Here is a 13635-nt window from a genome sequence, read left to right on the forward strand (position 1 = left end):
TTGTAAAACTAACGGGGGTAACGTCCATTGTTGTTGTTGTTGTTGTTGTTGTTTTTCAACACAATGATAGTCAATCTTGGGTATGGGTGCAGCGGATGCAAATATTTAAGGTCATTCGACGAAACTATTATTATTATTTTTATTATCGACCGCGTTGGGCATCGATGGATCGATGGATCGATCGATCGAGCCATTCTCTCTCTTTCCGTCCGAAAATTTTTTTTTTTTTTTTAAACATTACACCTGTTATTCATTTTGTTATTAAAAAAAAACACCGCGCCCCGTATTCGTGTCTCTCACGTTTCATTCCCATCATCATTATTTTATTGTTTAAAAAGAGAGAGAGAGAGAGAGAATGAATTAAAATGCTATTAATTAATTTCGAGGGGAGAAGGAGAGAGAGAGAGAGAGAGAGGGAGAGGGAGAGAATGAGACTTGCCCTAGACATACCCGAGGATATTTTACCTTTGGGTTTTAATTCTTTTAAGGTGCGTTTTTGGCACGTTTTTTAAAATTTTTTTTTTTTTTTTTTTAACGGTAAAAATTTTTCGCATATCCGAAACAACAAAAAAAAAAAAAAAAAACTAACTAGTTTTAAATAATGATCATAATTCACGAAAGAGAGATAGAGAGAGAGAGGGGAATAAGGAATCTTTGAAAGATTTGTTGATGATGATGATAATTATCATTTAATTTAAACGAATCGAATGAATATTAAATAAAAAGCGGAGAAAAAAAACTTTACAACGCGTAGTATCACGTGAATTTTAATGCCCCCCCCCCCATTTTAAAGACTCGTGTTTCAATCGGAAAAAATCACCCCTCAAAATAATAATAATAATAAAATTGAAAACATTTTTTTTTTTTTTTGTCCGGATAAATTTCGATAATGATAATTTTTTTTTGTTTTGCTGTTATTATTATTATTATTATTATTATTATTATTATTATTATTATTATTATTATAGCGATTCGTAATTGACATGTTTGACATTTAAATACAATAAAAACACTCGCGATAGTAAAATTATTATTATTATTATTATTATTATTATTATTATTATTTTAATAATATCGATGATTAGTTTTAATAATGAAAGAATAATTTTTTTAACGTAGGTGTGGTTCTCTCTCTCTCTCTCTCTTTCTCTCTCTGTATTTAGAAAAAAAAACGAACGCTATACACGTTCGTGAAAATTAAGGAAAAGAAAATCCAAGAGATTATTATTATTATTATTATTATTATTATTTTTTTTTATTTACGACGAGAAATATGTTTTCGTTATAAAGAATCACATGACACATTTTTTATTGCTGTTTAAAATGAAATTAGGTTAACCGAGAGAACGAAATCAGGTTGATTTTACACAATAGGAATGAAAATTGTACGAATTGTGTCTGTTTTGCATTTTTCCCGGGAGGGGGAGAAGGAGAGGAGGAAAGAAAAAAGAAAAAATTTTTACTTACGTACAAAAAAAAAATAAAAAAATGTCGTCCTTTCGTTTTGGTGCAAAAATAAAAAATTGTTTTTAATTTTTTATTTTATCACAAAATTTTTTTTTTTCATTTGATTTTAATATTAAAAAAAAAAAAAACGTAACACAAACAATCACGTACAATCACAACAAACGATTTTTTGTTTTTTTTTTAAAAACTTTTAAATGACGTCACAAAAATTGTAGTTTTCCCCGCACAAAATAAGAGAAAAAAATGGAAAATTTTTTTTACTTTAACGATATCGTCGTACGTTAATAATTTTCATTTTGTCGGCGTCTCGTATTATCACTGAAACGAATAAACAAAAAAAAAAAAACGTCCGTGAACGAACGCAGTAATAATAATAATAATAATACTAATCTATCGTCTGCTACATCCATTCACTTTCGTTCCAACTTTCGACTGATTCTAAAACGAATAAAAAAAAAAAAAAAAAAAAACAAGATTTACTAAAATCTTTGAGAGAGTACTTTATTTCTCAATTATTATTATTATTATTATTATTATTATTATTATTATTATTTTTTCTTTACTTACTTCTGCCACGTTTGTTTTTTTTTTTATTGCCCGAGCGGGCGGGGAGGGGGGCTGGGAAAAATGGGACAAATTTAATTTGAAAAAAAAAAAAAAAAATATTTTTTTTTTTTTAAATTTAAATTTAAATTATTTTATTTAAATACCCCTTTTGCGGAAATATTTATGACGCCATAAATTAAAATTTATTAATAAATAACAACAGAAAAAAGCAGACGATTTTTGTTTTTTTCTGCTGTTGTTTTGTTTTTGTCTTTCGCGTTTCGTAACAAAAAAAAAAAGTTTTTTTTTCTTTTTTTTCCATTTCGTTGTTGTCGTTTTTATTATTATTATTAACATCGTCGTAATTGACATTATTATTATTATTATTATTATTATTATTATTATTATTATTATTATTATTATTATTATTGTTATTAATTACCAAACCGTTTTATTGTTTTTTATGTTTTTTAAGTGAGTAATAAAATTAATGTTGGGAAAAAAAAAAACAAACAAACATTTATTTTTTATTATTATCCAATAGTTTTTGTTCGTTTGTTTGTTTGTTTTGTGTGTGTGTGCTTCATTTACGCGGCGTGTTTGTTATTGTTTAGTAATAATTTTTATTTGTTTAACTTTTATTTATTTTAATTTTTAACCGTCGAAAAATTCTAATAGATTTTACGGCCGCCGTGAACTTGACTTGTTTACTTTAACAAAATTGTTTTTTTCTTTTTTTTTTTTTTTTTGCTCCGAGGGGAGCTTCCCGTTGCTGAATATTTTCGTACGTAATGCAAACGTAGGCGAAACGTTTTGTTTTGAGAATGAGAGAGAGAGAGAGAGAGAGAGAAATAAAAAAAGAGAAAATGAGGGAGAGATAGAAAAGAAAGAAAAATAAGTACAAAAAAGAAAGAAAGAGAATTAAGGGAAGAGAGAGAAAAAGAGAAAAAAATAAAAGAAAGAGAGGAAATAGAGAGAAAAAAATAAAAAAAGAAAGAGAGAAAGAGAAAGAAGGGAAGAGAGAGAAAAAAATAAAAGAAAGACAGAGAAAAAGGAAAAAAAGAAAGAAATAGAGAGCGAAAAATTAAGAGAGAGAAAAGTAAGGAAAAAAAGAGTGAGAAAGAAGGAAAAAAGAGAGAAATAAGTAAAAAAAACAAAGAATGAAATAAAGGAAAACAGAGAAAAAAAGAAAAAAGTGAGAGAGAGAGAGAAAAAAAAGAGAAAGAAAGAGAGAGAAAAATAAGGAAAGAAAGAAGAAAAGAGGAAGAAATATATAAAAAAGAGAAAGTAAGGGAGAAAAAATTCTGGAATGAAAGAGAGAAAGAAAATGAAGAGAGGAAAAAGAGAAAAAAAAGTGAGAGAGAGAGAGAGAGAGATAGGGTAAAAAAGAAAAGAAAGAGAGAGAGAAAGAGAGAAATAAATCCGGCCACAAATCCAAACACACACACACAAGTCTCGATTTCATTCAACTGACACTCAATTAATAATTTTATTTTCAAAATGGAATAAATAATTACATTTATTCGAATCGGCCTAGTTTTACAGACACAAACACACACACACACACACACACACACACACATACGCACGCGTTTAAACGCGCTTATTACAAAACATTAATAAAAATTATCAATATATTATTATTATTATTATTACTACTTGTGAGGCAAAGTGAGTTTTTACTTAACGGATAATTTATCTTATTAAAAAAAAAATTTATTTATTTATTTATTAATCGGGTTATGTATATATTTATTTAAATAAAAGGAAAATGAAATTGCACAAGTTGTAATATCGAGTTAGTTAGTTGCGGTTGTTGTTGTTGTTTGTCGTGTTATTAGAAACAAAAAAAAAAAAAAAAGGAAATATTTTCAATATGATTCACGTCAATGACAAGTTATCGATCGATAAACTTTTTTTTTATTTATTAATGGGTTATTACGCGCGCGTTTTACCCGAAAGCGTTTTTACGTAATTGTTATTATCATTATCATTATTATGTAATTAAATTAAAAATCTAAGAATTAATTATTTTATTCGTTTTTAAAGATTTCGCGACAAAATGTCGACGATAAAATTAAAGTGAAAAAAAAAAAATTGAGTGCGTCCATTTTTTTTTTTTTTTCAAAATTAAAAAGAAAGTTTCGCGGGTTTTTTTTCGAAATTTCAAAAAAGAGAAAGACTTTCACGCTGTTTTTCTCTCTTTCTTTTAAAAAAAAAATGTCGCAGGATTTCGGTAAACGAGTTTTTATCAAAAAAAAAAAAAAAAAAGTTGAAAAGAATGAAAAATTTCTATTTAAACAAAACACTTTGAAATTATTTGTTTGTTACGGTTGGCTTATAGACGGAATAAATACTAAAAAAAAAATTTTTTTTTTATAAACACGTGAAAGTTACAAGTAAATGTATTTCCTTTTCCCTCTCTCTCTCCCTCTTCCCCCCCCCTCTCTCTCTCTCTCTCTTCCATTATTTTCATAAATTAATTAATAATCATTCTACTTTTTAAAAAAAACGGTTTTTAATTAATTAATTAATTCATTCATTTTTGTTTTCATTCGTCGAATTAATTATATATTCACGTAGATTACAATCGAATCATTTTTTTTTTACATTGTCTACTGCCACGTTATTTAAAAATAATAATAATAAGGGTAGAGAAAATGGCGGAGGAAATTTTTTAAAAATTTTGTATACGTAATAAGTATTGGAAAATTAATTTTTATTTTTTTTTCAATACTTGTTATCGATAAAATAATAATAATAATAATAATAATGATGATGATGATGATAATGATGATGATGATGATAAAGATAAAGCAGAAGAAATTTAAAAAAAAAAGGAGGGGGGGTAGAGTCGGGAAAAAATGGGAAAAAAGTAAACGTGTTAAGTGAAATGATGATTTCATTATTATTCCCTGACGTAATGAAGTAAAACGCAATTAGAAATTTTCGGTTGTCGATTTAAATTTCTGGTGCCACGTCGGAAAACGTGTGTGTGCGTGTGTGGAAGAGAATTACAAATTTTTTAAAATGTTTTCTTTATTTTTATCCATTAGTCGGATTTTAATGCTCTGATTGAAACAAACGTTATGTCTTCTCATTGTTTTTATTTTTTTTTTTTAACGCTCTCCATTGTTGTTACCCGACAACAACAATCTACTGCCACTTCCTTAAACGATACCGAAATCGTTTTTTTTAAAATTTTATTTCCTAAATTATTTACTAAATGGCACGTACCACGACGACGACGACTTAATTTAAAAATTAAAAAAAAAAAAATGGCGTAGAGTTGAGAGCAATTATAGTTTTTTTTTTTTTTTTTTTAACGACGAGTATATACGTAACGATCCGCCATTTTTAATTTTTTAATTTTGTTTTTCACACGTGATGATAACATTTATCAATTTATAATTTTGGTATTGATGACGTAATAATTGAAAAAATAAGTTTTCCATTTTGTGATAAATTTTTTTTCGCATCTTGTTTTAAAAATAAAAAATTGATGACGTCAAATCGATGATGAAAATCTATGACGTCGTCGTTGTTTGTAACATGCAAACATTTTCGATTATTTGAAATATTTTAATGACACGTTAAAAAAAAAAAATCAACCGACGACGACAACGACGACTTTTGACTCTCTAATAAGAATTCAAAAAGAGAAAAGGTTAATTGATACAAGGCAATGTCAATAATTTTTATTAATGTCACCTAAATCAATAAAAAAAAAGAAAAAAAAATGGCGGTTCTCCTCTCACGATGACCGTTACGAACGACGTAACGGTTTCGTCGTGGTCGTACTTTAATAAAATAATTTAAAAATTACTTAAATATAAATAAATAAACAAAAGAAATTTTTTTTCATTTCTAAACGTTCATTGATAATAATAATAATAATTGTGACGAAGATTATGATGATGATAATAATAATATTTTTTTTTTTTTTTTTTTTTTTGTTAATAAATAAGGTGAAAGTAAATTTTCTCACGCGAATTTATACGTTATTTATTATTATCATTATTATTTTTATGTATTAATGATTACATTGATGAACGTTTCGAACTTTGGTAAACAATAAAATTATACGGAGAAGGGAAATTAAAAAAACAAAAAAAAAAAAAAAAAAAAAGACGTGGAATCAGAAAATATTCACGGTTTTGATATTTAATTACCGTCGCTTTCGTCGTTGTAATTATTATTATTATTATTATTAGGGATTCTGTGATTCTAAATTCCTTTTTTATTGTCGGTCTTTGCGTGATGAATTTTCTATTGACCCGTCATCGAATGAGGAAAAATCATTCGTCGGAAAAATCGTCGTAATCCCTTTGGTCGTTTGAAATAATTTTTTTTAAATTGGTTTTGTTTGCTGTTGTTGTTGCTGTTGAAGAGAAATTTAAATCTGTCGCCGTCTCGTTTAATTATTATTATTATTGTCGAATTAAGTAATTTTACAGTTTGTAAGTTTTTGCTATTTTTTTTCCTCTGATGACGTCATATTTTTCTCAAGAATTTTATTTATTTGTGAGATTCTCATGCGCGCGTGAGAGACTTTAACGAAAAAAAAAAAATTTCGTTTTTTTTTTTTTTGGCTTTTCGGCGACCGATTTTTTCAATTTTTTTTTTTTTTTACCCAATGACCTTTTAACCTTTTATCGGATTTTCGTTTGTTTTACGTATTTTTTTTTTTTTTTTGTTAATGATTTTTTTCGAAAGTTTTACTACGATTTTAACATATCGCATTTTTCTCGTTGTCTAACGTATTTTACTTTCACGAATTCGATTCTAGCGATTCAATCCTTTCATTCAAATGAAATTCTTATCAAGTTTTTCCCGCCTTTTTTTTTTTTTTTGAATCGTTGATTCGATAAATCGATAATTCGTACCTTTGAAATAGCTGATTCAGAGATGTAATAGAGGAATTTTTTTTTTCGATGCTGTCGTTTTTTTTTTTTTGCCCCCTTCTACGGGTTGAAGGGGAATCAATCAATGAAATTTGAAAAGAAAAAAAGAAATAAGAAACCATTTAACGAGAATCGCGGAAACCGCGGCGATATTCGATATTTTATATGAAAAAAAAAAAAAATATCGAATTATTTTACTCTCTCACCTGTTTTTTATTTACGGGTTCGATAACTTATTAATTTTGTCTTCTTCCCCGACTTTTTTTTTTTTCTTTACTCGTTAACGTTGTTGTCCGAGTTTATAAAAAAAAATTGAAATTAAATCCCAAGATTTCGATGGAAAAAATTTTTTTTTTTTTTTCTCTTTTAAATTAATGAAGTTAAGGGTAGTAGACGCCATATTGTTTTTTATTCATTTCGCTTTGAGAAATCAAATCACGTGATGATTTTTTTCCGTTATTAATCGGTGTGAAAAATCGTCGTGTCGCGCGATAAAATTTAATTTCGTATTTTCTTTGAGTTTTTGTCGGTTTTTTTTTGTCGTTTTGTAATTTTCTATAAACCGTGAAATCAGGTACGCGTAATCAAGTTTTCAAATAAGCGAAAATCATTTCACCCACGATTACGTTTCGGTATATTTTTTTTTTTTTTTTTTTTTTTTAAGAAAAATCACTTTTACGAAATCGATAATTAATCAAATGACAATTTAAAAAAAAAAAAAAAAACGTGTATGTATTTTTTTTAGGTACGAACGGATTTTTTTTTTGGGTTTAGTCGAACGTTACAAATCGACGAACGTAATTTTTTAAGGTTCCAAATTATTTTTAACCTTAATTAAAAGAAAAAAAAATGCATACACGTGTAATAAATATCGTCCGAGTGCAAAATCGATGTAAAACTTTCTCTCTCTCTCTCTCTCTTTTTTTTTATATATATAGTTCATTATGTGATTTTTTTTTTTTTTTAAAGTCATTCGCACGATTTTTCCCGCTTCCTTTTAAGGTGAAAAATAATAATAATAATTTATTAAATCGAATCGTTTGGGAAAAACCGAAAATTTTCCGATTTATTACAGTTGAGTGAGTCGTGAGTGGGTCAAAACGCCGTGAAAATGATGTTTAGGCAATTTGTGAAGCACACGGAATAAAATTTTTTTTTTTCGAGTTTGTAAAAATTTTTGAACGTGCGTTCGCGAACGGGAAAATTTTTTTTTTTGTATATTCATTCGATATTCCGATTCGGTTGGGTTCATATTCATCCGGTGATGATAATACTTATCACGTGATAAAATTTAAAAAAAAGGGCGATTTACGTAAATAAGAATTAACAACGGGATTCGTTTTGGGAGAGGATACGGAGGGGGGAATAAAAACCCTTTTAAGAAAATTTTTTTTAAGGGTTGAAACCTTCAAACCTTAGTAGGTTCGTTAAAAGATAAAAAAATTACTCAAATTAATTATGTAAATAAAATTTTCAACCCTTAAGGTACAGACAAAAACTAAAAGAAAAGTTTTAAAACCTGAGAACGTTAACGTAATTATTATTTTTATTTTGTGCCAACGGCTTCCGGTAATTTTTCACAAGGTTAACCGGAGTGCGATGATGATGATGATAATAATAATTACTATTATGAATTTTACACTGCTACTAACGGTAATATTTTATATTTAAAAAAATAAAATTTTTTTTTACACGTGTAAAATTAAATGGCGAATTTTATTTTTAAAAAAATTTTAAGGCGCGTATTAAGGATTTTTACATATAATTTTACCTTTGAAATGAACGATTGAAAAGGGAAAGTAGTAGTAGTAGTAGTAGTAGGTAGCGGAAGTAGTTGTAGTTGGTTTTCATTTTTTTTTGTTCAGAATGAAGCAGGACAAAATGATTCTTATCGTAGTTTTTCATTATCTTTAGGTTTTCCCTTTTTTTTTTTTTATTACGGTAATAAAAAAATTTTCAACGGTAAAAATCGATTTTATCTATCCATCTATATATCTATCGTCGTCGTCGTCGCTGATGATTTCGTCAAAAAAAAAAAAAACGACGAAAGTAAAAAAAAAAAAAACATTTTAACACTTTCTACTACTACTAATAATAATAATAATTATTACTATGATAAAAAAAAAAATTTACGGTGAAAGTTAAATGCATGAATGAACGTTTGGATGAGAACGTTGTTGCAAAAATTTATACGATGACGATGGCCGATGACGAGCCGATGAAAAATCATAAAATTTAAACGTGACGTTGGTATTTTCTCGTATTGGGTAAAAGGCCGTGTCGGTGTCACGTGTCAAATTTTTTTTCTGTAGGAAAATATAATTACGGCACTGATCACGTGTTCGAAACGACATGAAAAATTTACCGACTGGAAATTCTATTGCAATGATATGTTACTTCTACTGCAAGCGTTGCCAAAAAAAAACCGATGCGTTATTATTATTATTATTATTATTATTATTATTATTATTCGTTTACGATTGACTGGAGAAAATGTTTCTGAACCAAAAAAAAAAAAAAATTACCGATGGGATGGATGCTGGAGCTTGTGAGATTTGTTCAGAACGCGAATGATATTTATAGAACACTTGCGCTGTAGGTGAAACAAATCACTCACGTGTGTTTGTTTTCCAACGCTGAACAATCGAGTGATAAAAATATTATTATTATTATTATTATTGTTATTATCATTATCATCATTATCATTATCATCATCGTTTTCGTCACAGTTAACTGGAGTAAAAAAAAATAAATCAAAATAATTTTTGAAAAGAAAGAATGAAAAATTTTTTTGGCAGAAAATTTAAAAAAAAAAAAAAATGGCGCGAAACGAGCTTGAATCGAACGTGGTTTCTTATTAAATAAAATCGATGATGATGATGCGTCGGGGAATTAGTAGACGAGAGCAGTATATTCTTACACGTTTTTTTTTTTTTTTTTTGTTGTTGTAAAAAAAAAAAAAAAAAGTAAGGAGTCTGTGGTAATGTCTGACATTTTCAATTCGTATTTTGTTTTTAACTCTCAGTTACGATTCACATGTTTAACGGTGTAGGTTAAACATTAATAAATAAAAAATTTTATTTATTTATTAATTTATTAATTAATAAAATTTTATTAATTAGTTATTATTATTATTATTTTAAAATGGTTTAAATAAGAAATTTTATTTATTTATTTTTTTTATTCAACTTACGAAAATTTTTCAAAAAAAAAATGATTTCGAATTTATCGTCAACGATTATTTTTAACGTTTTATTTATTACCGTTGGTAAGTTTTTTATTTATTTACTAATTATTATTATTATTTATTGCCTAATAATAATTTTTTTCGGATGATGATGATGATGATGATGATGATGATTACGACGACAGCAGTAAAAAAAAAAAAAAAAATTTTATCATTTTGAATTTTCTTTTTTTTTTTTTTTTTTGCTGATTTTCGCAAACAAAATCTCGTTAAAAAAAAAATTAAAAGTCGCGATAATGATAATAATGATCATAATAATGATGATAATAATAATAATAATTTATTTATTTATTTATTCAATCCGTCGTGTTATTATAAAGGCGATAATAAAATTTCGTGACGTAATAATTTGATTAATTATAAATAATCGAACGATCGGTTATTAATAAATAAAAAATTTTTTTTTTTAACGAAAAAAAGCAGATGTAACGATAATAATAATAGTAATAATAATAATAATAATAATAATAATAATAATAATAATAATGATGATGATGATAATTACATTGATTTCGATTAATTTAAAAAAAAAAAATCGGGGAAAATTACGTTTCGATAAGTTAAGTATTAAAAAAAAAAGAAAATTTAAATGTTTAGCCTCTTATTTGGAAAATACCATTACGGGTAATAATAAATTGAGTTTTTCATATCGTATATAATTTTATTACGTAATAAATGACGTAATTGAGGGATTCGTTTGTTATCGTAAACGTGAGGAGACGCACTCGTTGGTTTTTGAATAATTTTTTTTTAGATTTCGAATTTAGAAAAAGAGGAGTAAAAAATGATTTATTTAGTTTAAAAAAAAAAAAAAAATTCTTAATACGGTACTGCATGTCCGTTTTCGATATGGTTTTTTTTCTCGTATGGCGTCTGGTATCCGAATTTCGTATTAAAAAAAATTTTCCAGAAAGTTTCAAAATATTTTTTATTTTCTCTCACGGTATAAAAAAAATGAATGGGTTCACGTTACAAATAATAAAATCGGTTTCGATTTACAATCTGGACAAACTATCATAACATATATTATTATTATTATTATCATTAAGAAGCAGACGATTCGAGTTCCAGTTGAAGAACAAAAAAAAAAAAAAAAAGATTGAGTAACTTTTTTTATTCATAAAAATCATAGGAAGTGGGGGTAGGGGCGAGGGGGAATAATGAAAATTTAAAGTGACACATTATCATTGATATCGTTTTCGATAACAAATCGATTGTTTAAAAAATGTAACAAACGAACAAACAATCGTAAGGGGCAAACAACATTACCTGCGTTTGTTGTTGTTGTTCTTTTTTGTCGTCGTTCTCGTACCTGAACTCGACGATGTTTTTTTTTTTTGTTGTTTTTTTCATTCGTCTGATGTAAATCGATGAAAAAAAAAATTTGTGGTTGTTGTTGTTGTTTGTTCGTTTGTAAGATGGAAAAAAAAATAGGGCGAAGGGAAAATAAGAGGAGGAAAATGTCGTTTTTTATAAAAGATAAAATTTAATGCGTTTTGACTTTGTTTTTCTTTCTTTTTACATCGTAATAAAATTTTGTTTTTTTTGCAAAAAAAAAAAAAAAAACATTCGCATCTTAAAAATTATCGATTTTTATATAAAGACGCCGTTTTGGCGATTTGGACGTCGACGTCATCGTCGTCGTCGTCGTCGTCATATTTTTTTTTCTTCTTAATTCCAGTCATAAGATTTATTATCAAACCAAAAAAGAAAAAGAAAAACTTTATTCGGATTTAATATTTTTTAAGAAAATTTTCTTCAAATGATTCAATTGAAAATTACTATTATTATTATTATTGTAAATTTTCACATTTCGTGGAATAGTTCTGGAAAATTCGATGGCGAGAGTAGGGAAGGGAAGGGAGGAGACTGGAGGACGCGGGGGCGGTAAAATTTATTGTAATGAAAATTGAAACTGAAATCAAAATGAAATTAAATTAAACTAAACCGAAATTTTTTTTTTTTTTTTTTTTGAATGGAAACCAATGAAAAATTGTTTTGCTGGAACTGAAACTGGAACTGGAAAAAAAAATAAATTTTAATTCCGAAAATTTATTATTATTATTATTATTACTATTTTACGATTTATTCGAAATTTATTGACTATAAAATAGTTTTATATTTCGATCAAATTTTTTTTTTTTTTTTTTTGGGACTTTGTTAAATAACGACTTTATTTAATTACACGATTTTTTTTCTAAAGGTACGATTTTTTTTTTTTTTCTATAATGACTTTGTCGTGTGACGGAGACAACGACGACGTGGATGTAGCGACGTCAGATTAATTATTATTATTATTACGATTATTCGATTTGATCTGGTTAGGAATCAGGTAGAATTTCCGATTCTTCATAAAGTGAAGAAAAAAAAATTATTATTATTATTATTATTATTATTATTATTATTATTATTATTATTATTATTATTATTATTATTATTATTATTATTTAAATTGCGTATTTTTGCAAAAATTTTTTTTCTTAAGGTTTTGCAAACGTTATCGTTTTATTTATTGCCACGAAAAAAAAGTGTTTAATTCAAAATTACTAATTATCACATCCGTTTTTTTTTCTCTTTTTTTCACGCTTAAGTTTTGTGTGTGTGTGCGTGAGTGCGTGAGTGTGTGGTAAGGGAATTTTTTTTTTGTTATTCTACGGTTGGCATTTCTGCTAATTTTTTTTTTTTTCCGACTCGCACGATGATTTAAAAAAAAAAAAAACCTTTTGGGAAAAGGATAAGAAACGAATGAGGCGTGTAGCGCGAGTGTTGTCGTCAATTTTCGAACGAACAACAATGTCGCGCATGAAGTGACCTTTTTATTTTCCATACGATGCTTTGAAAAAAAAAGGAAAGAGGAAAAGAGAGGGAAAGTTAAAAACAAAGACAAAACGAACAAACAAAAAAAAAAAAAAAAAAAAAAAAAAACAAAAACGACGTCCCAAGAGAACGCGTTGGAAAAAAAGGTCAAAAGAAAAATCGGATGGTAAAAAAAAAAAAAAAAATATATATTTTTCGGGGTGAGGAAATGTGAAAGTGGAAGTAGAAGAAAAAGAAGACAGCAGAAATTTTGGAACGTATATTTACGTTAAAATTATTAAAGGGAGGAAAAAATTTTTTAGGGGTTGATCGTTTAGATATGATAGGTAGCATTAAAAGGAAAAACACGGAAGCATTTCCGGTTTTTTTTTTTATAAAAAAGGTATTTTAAGGGCGTGGTTCTCGTAATGGATCGGTATCGTTAAAACAACAACAACAGCAACAGAGAGCATTTATGTTTCTTTTTTCCCCTTTTCCCTTTCCTCCCCACCCCTTCCTCTGAGGTTTCCCAGCACGTAAAAAAAAAAATGACGTGGGATTAGACTTTTTTAAAATGTTTATTACTCTCGAATCATCGTTTAATAAACAAAGTTTTTCCTTTTATTTAATCGTTGTTTCGGCAAAAAAAAAAAGTTTCGATGAAAAAAAAATCAG

Source organism: Pediculus humanus, genomic scaffold (assembly GCF_000006295.1).
Source record: "Pediculus humanus corporis 1103172108289 genomic scaffold, whole genome shotgun sequence".
Taxonomy (NCBI): domain Eukaryota; kingdom Metazoa; phylum Arthropoda; class Insecta; order Psocodea; family Pediculidae; genus Pediculus; species Pediculus humanus.